Source organism: Echinops telfairi, unplaced genomic scaffold (assembly GCF_000313985.2).
Source record: "Echinops telfairi isolate 266 unplaced genomic scaffold, ASM31398v2 ScPeMD7_18;HRSCAF=68, whole genome shotgun sequence".
Taxonomy (NCBI): Eukaryota; Metazoa; Chordata; class Mammalia; order Afrosoricida; family Tenrecidae; genus Echinops; species Echinops telfairi.
In genome coordinates, this window is record NW_022103915.1 from 54945295 (window position 1) to 54955650 (window position 10356).

The 10356-nt window shown below is 43.5% G+C and overlaps 1 protein-coding gene across 1 annotated transcript in view; it reads right to left on the reverse strand.

The window, feature by feature from the left end:
- Window positions 1-10344, reverse strand: part of GNG2 (G protein subunit gamma 2) — a 120583-nt gene extending 110239 nt beyond the window's left edge. The window contains exon 1 of the mRNA XM_030884982.2: window positions 10286-10344. The gene's annotated coding sequence lies outside the window, so the exon portion shown is untranslated. The remainder of the gene's footprint in view (window positions 1-10285) is intronic.
- Window positions 10345-10356: the final 12 nt, after the last annotated feature.

Consider the following 10356-nt stretch of genomic DNA (forward strand, 5'->3'; position numbering starts at 1 on the left):
GAATTTGTCTTGGATTGGAAGAAGTTCAGTCAGAAAGCTCCTTAGGAGCAAGGATGGAGAGATTCTGTCTACACACTTTGGCCATGTTATCAAGAGAGACCGGTCCCTGGTAAAGAGCATTCTGCTTGCTAAAGGAGAGGGACAAGGAAACAGCGGAAGACCTCCGGGAGATGGACTGATGCAGTGGCTGCGTCAATGAGCTCAAACCAAGAACCGCTGTGAGGACGGGGCAAGACCGGGTGTGTTTCATTCTGTTGAACAGCAGGTTGCTGTGGGTCGAAATGGACTCAGCAACATCTACCACCACCATGTACACAGGGGGAAACCAAATATGCTGGAGGCAAGGAGGAAAGGGCCAATACAGAGAAAGAAGCCACGTATGTAGAAAAGAGCACTCGCATCAGGACACAGTCCCTGAGAAAGTCAAAGGGAATGGAAGGAAGGGTCCCAGCAGAGGGCTTATTCTTAGTGTGAAGGAAACACTTGCTATGTGATTTAGAACATTTACTTGCTAATTTGATTTAGAAAGAAAGGAGAAGAGAAGAAACAAGGACTGGAGCACCAGCAATAAGGAAAGAGGTTGCAGTTGAGGATGACGTAATAAGGGCAGGAGATGACGTCACCTGCTGTGAACAAAGGGCACAGGGGCTTGTGTGGGTCGATTTCCAGGGAAAACGTGCATGGGATAATGAAAAGTTAAATCTTAAAAAATAAAGGAGAAAGGGATCTTCAAAGGTCGCCACTGATGTTGCCTGGATCTGGAGTAGAACTTATCAACCCAGTTTCCAGACCCTCTGCATTAGCACTAAGTGTCTGGGGGCCTGACTGCCTGGGCAGAGAATCCCTAGAATGTCTGGCCCTGACAACCAGACTGCAGGGGACGAGGGGAACTGGGGAAAGGGGTCAGGAGATTCCATTTTCAAAGTCTTTCCATTTAAAGCTTGGCTGTTTACACATATTTGTCAAGAAATAAAGAGGTTGATCCTGTCTTATCTCAAACCTCAGTAAACAGGGATACCCCTTTTGAGAAATATATTATCACTGATGTTTGAGAACTGAGCTCTCCTTTAATGTTGAATGGAGTCCTTTAGATAATGTTTTAACATGGATGCCCAATAAATAGAATTTTTCTTTAAGAATTTCTGCAAAATTTTTCTTAAAGAATTTTGGGGAACCTCATTAATCTCTAATACTCTTCACTAAAAATTAGAATCTCTTTTCCACAGTGGCTGGTGAGACTTGGTCACATGTACTTTGGACATGTTGTCAGGAGAGACCAGGCCCTGGAAAAGGTCATGGTGTTTGGTAAAATGGAGGGTCAAGGCATAAGAGGAAGATCCTTGCGGCGACGGCTTGGCACAGTGGCTGCAACAAAGGGTTCAAATATAGCACCCACTGTGAGGGTGGTGCGGGACTGGGCAGCGCTTCATTCTGTTGTGCACAGGGTTGCTATGAGTCAGAACCAACTCCACAGCACTTGACCTGCCCTAACCTTCCACAGTGGCACCTGACTTGAAACTCTCGGCTCTCTTACCCAGCGCGAGCTGAGATGACTTCAATTTCGGGTGACAGACTAGAACTGTGCTCCCGAAGATTTTCAAAGACTGATTCCTCTCTTCCAAGTCCCCTGTGGACAGGCTTGAAGCTCAAACCTTTCAGTTAATAGGAATAATCTTTTCGTAGCACCCAGGACTCCCCACATTGACATCAGGTATTACATTTAAGTGTTACCCTTCTCTTTTGAAACAAAATCATGTTTTCCTGTTATAACCCAGTTTAAAAGCGGCCAAGTAGATAGTCATTCTGCGAGTGCAAAGGAAAGAGAATTGGAGTTTGAATTGGGAGGTGAGGTATTAACCAATTATGCCAATCTGAATGGGTGCCTTCAATCCCGGGGCTGTTTCATCATCTATCATGGAAGGGTGGACATTGGCTAGTTTGTCCCAAGGGCCATCTTCAGCTGCACCTACAATCTGGTAAGGCCCAGGTGCCCTGCGCTCCCTCTCCCACCCAGCTCTAGCAAAGCCAGGTACTTGGGTTCTCACAGTAATGTTAGAATGGATAGAATTGCAAATGAAACAAAATCACAAGTCCTTATCCACCCACTTCTCAACACCCAGCCCCCCAATGCATTACAAAATCCAACGATTATCCATCAGGAACTGTCCTAGTCATTGGAGTTCATGGGCTGCACCCACACCATCATGCTTAGACAGCCTCTCTTTTCTTTATGTCCTGCACCCCTGGGCTCACACCTTGCTCCCCATGCATACCCTGCCCCGCAGCTTTCAACATCAGGAGGGGACTTGTAATGGCAAATAAAACACAGAAGGAATTTTTGCTTTTTAACAGTGGACTTTAGATTAGCATCCTTTCAGTAGTAGCACTTGTGGTCTTGGGAACTCCTTGTGGTTTCATGACGACCCTGGGGGCTCACCAAAGGTCAGTGGCTGGAACCCCTCGGCAGCTCTGGAGGAGAAACACCTAGATATCCGCTCCTGCAGCCGTACCTCCCGGCCCACAACAGACATGGGAGAGCATTTCAAATCCTCAGGGGTTCCAGACTTTCTGGGGCCGGGGGTCTACATGAACCCATATTAGAATCTTTAAAACGTAAACCAAAAATATCCACTTAAATCTTAAAGACAAAGAATTGTTTTGCTTAAACAGTACGAAACAAAAAGTCTGCCTTGAGCATTAGGGTCTTCTAAAATCTATCTATGTGTGATCCACGTGACAACCGGGACTCCAAATCCTCGACAGGAAACAGGGCGCAGCGAGATCAGGCAAACGGAGGCAGAGCAACTCAGACAAGGAGGGTGAGCAGAGTTGCACCGCCCAAAGACTGTCACCAACATCACTGACTTGGTACATGGAGAAACTGCTGACTGGGTGCATGTGTCCCCTGTGTATACCAGGGGTCTTCAAAACGTTTACAGAAAAACTCCATTATCTTTTCCTTTTAAAAAAATCATTTTATTAGGAGCTCTTACAGATACCATAACATTCCATTGTTCAATCACATCAAGCATCATTGTACAATTGTTTCCACAATCAGTTTCAAAACATTTCCTTTCTTCTTGAATTCCTTGGTATAAGCTCCCCTTTATCCCTTCCCTCCCCAACTCTACCCCCAAGGAAACCTTATCCTGTTTTATTTTTTTTGCTGTAGCTCACACCATGCAATATATCCATTCATATACAGTTCTGTTGTTATACAGTCACCAGTGCTATCAACTCCCCTTCCCACCTCTGCCCACAGTGCCCTCAGGGAACCATTATTCCTGTTACCATTTCTGAAGCGTATTGAACGATTAATTCTGCAAATGAACATATGTAAGTCTGTGATCAATGAGGTAAAACAAACAAAAAGCATAATAGTTAGGGGAGGAAATATTAAACAATTAGACTCTAGTTATGTGTTTCAACAGTGCTATTCTGCACCCTGGATTTATCATTCCATTTTTCCTCATAGTCTCAACAATAACAAAATGAAAAAAGAAAAGAAAAGAAAACAAGACCAAAAAAACAGATAAGCTGGAACATCTGATGGCCCTCTACGTGCCTGGAGGAACAGACGCAAAAGGAGCCCCTGGGGAAGAAGGAGAGAGACTGACAGTCCATTTGTCTCCACGAACCACCACGTTGTTTACCAGGAGCCCCCAAAAAACCTTTGGCACCAGGCTATCATCTATGAACTTTTGATCAACGTCTCAATAGATAGGTCTTGATCAAAAGGTGGGGATTGTGGAATTTCAAATTCTTACTGGAAAACCAGATTAGTGGATACACTAAAATGGGAGGAATCCCGGAATCTATTGGTAGGAAACAACTTTTAAGCTCGACCAGAAACTGTCTCAGGAAGTGATCTTTAAACTAAACAATTTAGCTCACGTACTAATGTTTGCCTGGAGTACTGTTTTCTTCAGAATAATTACCCATCTGAGGTTAACTGGACAGTTGTAATTAACACATAGATCAGAACTTGAAGGGCAGAGTTCATATGACAGAGATCAATAAGGAGTGACACAATGTAACGTATACAGCAATTGTTAATGTGCTTCATATGTAATTGTTCAATGTCTGTGTGTGCTTTGTATTTTCACCAAAATGTTTCAAAATTGATTTTTAAAAGCCATCGACATTAAAAATAAAAATTAGTTCTGCAACTTAAAATTCAATTGCACAAATGGGGAAAAAATGTTATCACTTTTATAGGGGAATTCTACTCCGTCACATGGGGTCACCATGAACTGAGAATCCAATGAAGGGCACCCCTAGCAACAATTCCTAGAGCACGGTTAGCCACCCCACCTCACCTGATGATTCTTGCTGGGTACCACCAAGTCACTTCCGACTCAGCGTGGCCCCATGTGAAGAGAAGGGCTGTCCCGTGGTATTTTCTTAGATATAATGTATAAAGATACAGATCACTGGGGTTTTTCCTTGCAGAGCCACTGGGTGGGTTCGAACTGTCAACCTCTCAGTTACAACCCAAAGCTTAACCTTTGGGCCATCGGGGCCCCTCCTACCCCGTGGTCATGTTGTTATCAAAGGTTTGAGGGCAATTCATTCTGTATTTTAGTTATTCCTTTCACCACCACCATCGCCTCCAGCCTTCCTACTTAGTGGCCTTTTTTCTAATGCTGAGAAACGAGCTAGTGAACTGAGAACCTTCAGCTAGTGGAGGTCAGAAAGGTCCTGAAGCCACAAGCCCCAATTTGTCCTTCAGAGCAGCTCAGGCTCTGACTTGGCTAGATGAAACAGTGACTTCCCACAATAAGGGTCTGGTTCATTATCAGGGTCTTGGTACTGTAGGAAGAAATGCACCTTGAAAATAAGAGATTTTACTTCTCCGAATTAACAATGCCAGAAGAAATCCCCAACCCCTCCTGTTCTTTCAGAATTCACTTTTGATAACTTGTCACAGTAAAACCTTTGTCTTTCTGAAAAGTCTGTAAACCACGGATGTTTCCTCAAAGACCTGGGTGCCAGGCATCTTATTATAAAGATCCTAGAAAATTAACAATTTTACCGTAAGCATGAATGTGATGAGTTGTATCCATCAACTATATAAAGGATACAGTTTCTTCTTGCGTTTGCTTTAATGCTTATTCAATAATAAAACCTTTCTTTCTCTTCTATTCTTGGGGAGAGGCTTTCCAGGTTGGGAGTAGACACTGTTTCTGAGTAACTTTTCCCCAACAACCCCACTTAACTGTCAGAAGCTCCGCAGGTTTTCATTCTTTCCCTGTTGGTTTTAAAAGTTAACTTTCGAGAGAGTTGTCTCAAATTAGGCAGGCATAATACTAGGGATAATACTTTTGTATACAGGAGATAAATACAAATAAGATAATTATGCTCTTTATAGAAAAGTATACTAATATGCTATGTTACAACCACTTAAAAAATGTCTCCTCAAGCCTTTGAGGAGGTGCCACTAAGGAAGAGAAAAAATGGCATTTCAATACCTGTTGTTGTTGTTGTTGTTGCCATTGAGTTGGTTCTAACTGATGCCGCCAACCCTAGGTACACACCCCAGGATGAAACCCTGCCCAGTCCTGCACCATCCTCAGAATCATGCCTCTACCGATGCCTATGGCTTCAGTCACCATGTCAATCCGCCTCATTGATGTTTTCCTCTCTTTTGAAGGACCCTCTGGACTTGACCATCATCGCCTAGAGGCCCTGTAGGAGAGGGTAGAACTGTCCCTGTGGGCTTCTGAGACTGTAACACTTTACAGGAGCAGAAAACCTCACCTTTCTCCCAAGAAGTCGATGGCAATGAGTTTGGTTTCTTGGTACTTTGCAAACATGATGTCCTTCTCTAGGAATGGATCCTTCTTGAAGTCCAAATTATTTAAGTATCCTCATCCTCCCTTCTAAAGAGCATTTTGGCTGTCTTTCTTTCAAGACAGATTTATTTATTCTTCTGACCAAAATCCCACTGCTGTTAAGTTGATTCTGAATCATAGTGACCCTATAGGACAGCACAGAACTCCCTCATAGGGTTTCCAAGGATGTAACTTTTTATAGGAGACTGCCAAATATTTCTACTGTGGAGTTTCCGGTGTGTATAACCACCAGCCTTTCCGTTAACCTCATAGTGCCACCAGAACGTGACATGCTATAGTCAGTGTTCTTCACCAACACCATAATTGAAAGGCATCAATTCTTCTTCAGCTTTCTTTATTCATTGTACAGCTTTCTAATGCATTTGAGGCAACTGAAAATACTATAGCTTAGGTAAGGTACACCTTAGTACACCTTAGTCATCACGGTGCCATTGTTGCTCCATAGTACTTTAAAGAGATCTTTTCCAGCAACTTTGACCAATGCAAAAACCCTTTGATGTCTTGACTACTGTTTCTATGGGCATTGACTGTGGATTCAAGTAAAATGAAATTCTTGGCAACTCATGTTTTCTGTGATGTGCAATTATGAGGATTTTTTTTTTTTTATGTTGAGGTGGAATCCATATTGAAGGTTGTAGTCTTCGATCTTCATCAGTATTTCTTGTCCCCTTAAGCTTTCAGCAAGTGAGGTTGTATCATTTGCATACCACAGGTTGTTCATCAGGCTTCTTCCAATCCCGATGCTACCACCTTCTTCATACAGTCCAGCTTCTCAGATTACTTTGCCCAACAGACATATTAAGTAAGTGTGGCAAAAGGATAGAACTTTGATACACACCTTTCCTGATTCGAAACCATACAGCATCCCCTTGTTCTGATTTTCCTGCTTTCTGGGTCACTGGGCCCTGCAGCTAACTGAAAGTCAGGAGAGGCCTCCAGCTTACCATCTGACCCATAGACTTGATGAGATAGCATCTACCTGCTTCTACAACCGTGTGAGGCATTGCTTTATACACATCTCTTTCTATAAGGATGCATATAGAAGTGGAAACCCGGCTGAACACAAGGACTAGCTTTGCTGATGTCACATGGATCTTGATTAAAAATAGAGAATGCCAAAAGAATGTTTACCTGTGTTCTCTTGACTGTGACTTGATTATGTGGATCATAGCAAATTATGGAAAACAATGTGAAAAGTAGGAATTCTAGAACACTCGACTGTGTTTACGCTGAACCTGTACATGGACCAAAAGGCAGTTCTTCAAACAGAACTAGGGGATACTGCTTGGTTTAAAATCAGGAAAGGTGTCCATCAGGCTTATATCCTTTCACCATATTTATTCAATTTGTATGCTGAGCATGGATGTTGGGCCATGAATGTAAAAGGCTGAAGAAGAATTAATGCCTTTGAATTACGGTGTTGGTGAAGAATATTGAATATACCATAGACTGGCCAGAAGAATGCACGAATCTGTCTTGGTAGAAGTGCAGTCAGATTGTTCCTTTTAAGGGAGGAGGGTGAGATTTAATCATGTTCTTTTTTGTGCATACTACCAGGCGGGGCCATCCCCAGAGAAGAACCTCATGCTTGGAAAGTAGATAGTCATCAAAAATGAGGACCCTCAGTCATATGGATTGACCTAGTGGCTGCCACAAGGAGCTGAAGCCTAAGAAATACCGTGAGATGGCACAGGACTGCATCGTGTTTTGGCCGTTCTGCAGTATGCAGGGTTGCTGTGCATCTGGGCGGGCTCAGAGCACTGAACAACAGCAGCCCAGCCCCAAATAATCTATTGTCCTTACGTCGGTTCTGACTCAGAGCGACCCAATTGGCAGAAGAAACTGCCCCAAAGAGTTTCCACGGCTCTAAATCATTAGAAAGCTGTTAGTGGGATCAAACCCCTGGCTTTTCAGTTCGCAACCAAGTGTTTAACTATATTGCTATGGCTCCTTTACTGTGTGTATCAGGTGCTGTTTTACTCACAAGCCACACTTACCCACACAAACACCTAAAACAAAACAAAAAGCAATAAAAATCTCTTGATTACAGTGATAAGGTTTTTTAATCTTCATAAGACCTCTTTACAGTGAAGAAACTAAGACTCATAAATGAAGGTAGTAGATTAAGTAGTAAGGACAAAAGGGAAATTTGCTGAACTCAAAGTCTATGTCTTACATCCCAAGAAGCTGTTTTCTTCTAGGCACAGCCCTCTTTCAGTGACAGACTTTCTGCTTTGACCAGGGAGCCCTTATACTGAAATGTTGGGCCTGCTTCCTGAAGTAGACGTAGAAACGAAGTCAACCAAATACATTCACAATCTGCCTACCATATGATGCCCTAGGCTGGCCATGAAATAATGGAGTCATGTTTCTGGTAGCCATTGGCCATATGGAGAGAAAAAAAAGAAAAGAATGCACACTTAAAATCTCAACAGCAAAAGTATTGTCTTTTACTGTTCCATATGTCCAGAATGCACGCAGTCTCCTTTTACGCCATGGTGGCATGTCCATCTTTTGCCTAAAGTCTACCATCACAGTTACTGAGCTATTGTTACTCACTAATGCTCTGCTTCCAACAGGAATGTAAAAATCACATGCATGCAGAAAATAGGCATTTTTCTTCGTTGCTTCCAGAACAAAGTCAGAGGGCTCTCTTTATTCTACCTATTGTCCAAGGTTCATTTCCTTACTCTGCTGTGAAACCTACACGGAAGAGGAATGCAGATTGCACACACATCCCCCAGACAAAGCGAGGCCGGCCCTGTCTAGGGGATAGGTAACCAAGGGTGAGCCTTGTCCTCATTCATGCAGCCCAGATCTCCAACTTTCTACCTCATTTAATGGCACGCGGAGTCATCACAGAACTCTAATCAGGGGCATTCTGGGTCCCCGACTGACGCTCGGGTTTCTCTTTGGGAAAATGATCTTTACTTATTCTCCATGAAGAGGCAAATGGGAGGTAGAATTGTAGAATTCAAGCATGACTTGTTTTGACCACGGGTCTGATTAAATTCAATGAACCCTTCAGGCAAGCTTCATGGTTTCAACACACCCCACTAGGAACACTGCACCTTTTAGCCATGGTGCAGACTTACTTTAATGAGAATCATCTGAGAAGTGTGTCTCTATGTCCTTAGCACCTGTCTAAAGCTTCCTATGTGAGAATGTGCTACCTCACAAGTTTTAAGATGCCAGATCCATTTCATAAAGATGACATTAAAAAACCCTACAGATTTTCACAACAGAGAATGGTGATCAAAGAGGAGACATATACACTCTTAATTAGCAGTATATAATATTAAGGGGGAAAATCCTACATTTTAAGAAATTATGAGCTACCAAGACGACATTTATTATTATTTTTACTCCACTAAGAGCCATTCTTTCTTTCACTTGCAAAATTATCTGCTGCCTTCCCTATAATAAAAATGATAAAAATTCAGGGGGAAAAAATCATCAATGTACTTTTCGTTGAAAAGACAAAGCTGCCTTTTAAAAATCACACCATGAGAGAATATTAAACTCTTCCTGTCCATCTGACCAGAGGAAACCCACACTCTTATTTCTCTTTCATCAGACCCCTTTATTGCACTTTTAAATATCATTCATAAACAGGAACAAGTCATGGTCTGAGACTCTCAGTAAGAGCATCTCTTGCACTCAAAAATCAAGGCAGCAAATCGCCTCCTCCACTCATCCAAGGTGTCCACCGGAGGTAAGGAAGTAACCACGCTTTGGCAAACTGGTTCATTAAGGTTTAAATCCACCATCAATCTAGAGATGAACAAAACCCATGTATTTGGAAGACTGACATCTGACTAAGGACAAGTTACTGTCCCTCAACCCGCCCCACTCCTTTGAACAAGGATGCAACTTTGGGGCGAGACCTACTGGCAATGGTAGCTGTTTCTGTGGTTATTCTAAAAGCCACCGCACAGAGCTGAAAGGGAAGAAGACACAGGGTGTTTTCCCCCGTGGTAAATGCTGCCCCTCACATACGCAATCCAAGCCTTGGCTGGCAACATCGGAGAACCACAGGATTACCCAGGGCAGAACAAAAAGCCACCTCACAGCATTGTGCTGCAAAGCAGACGGCAGACCCGCTCGGTACGTAAGACACATAACCCAGGGGGCATGTTACACCCCCTGGAACAAGGGGACCGCGTTGCTGCCCCAGCCCCGCCGCCTTTCCACGGAGTCCCGCTTTTCTTCACAGAGAACTAGGAAACCCGCTTCTGACAGGTAGCATGTTGTACGGACGAGACACCGCAGCCAAGAACAGGATTTTGTTGTGTGGTAATTCACCAGACCCCGTCCTAACCCTTCTCCCAAACCTGAGCTCTGCCCCTCGCTTCCCTTCAAAATCGGCCCTGCAACCCCCACCTTTTTCTCCATTCAAAAAGGAGCCAGGAGAAAACACAGCTTCTTACCTTCGTTCCCGGGCTGGGGCAGAGGAGAGCGGCTCTCTCTCCGGAGCGATGTGTGCGCGAGAGCTCGGTGC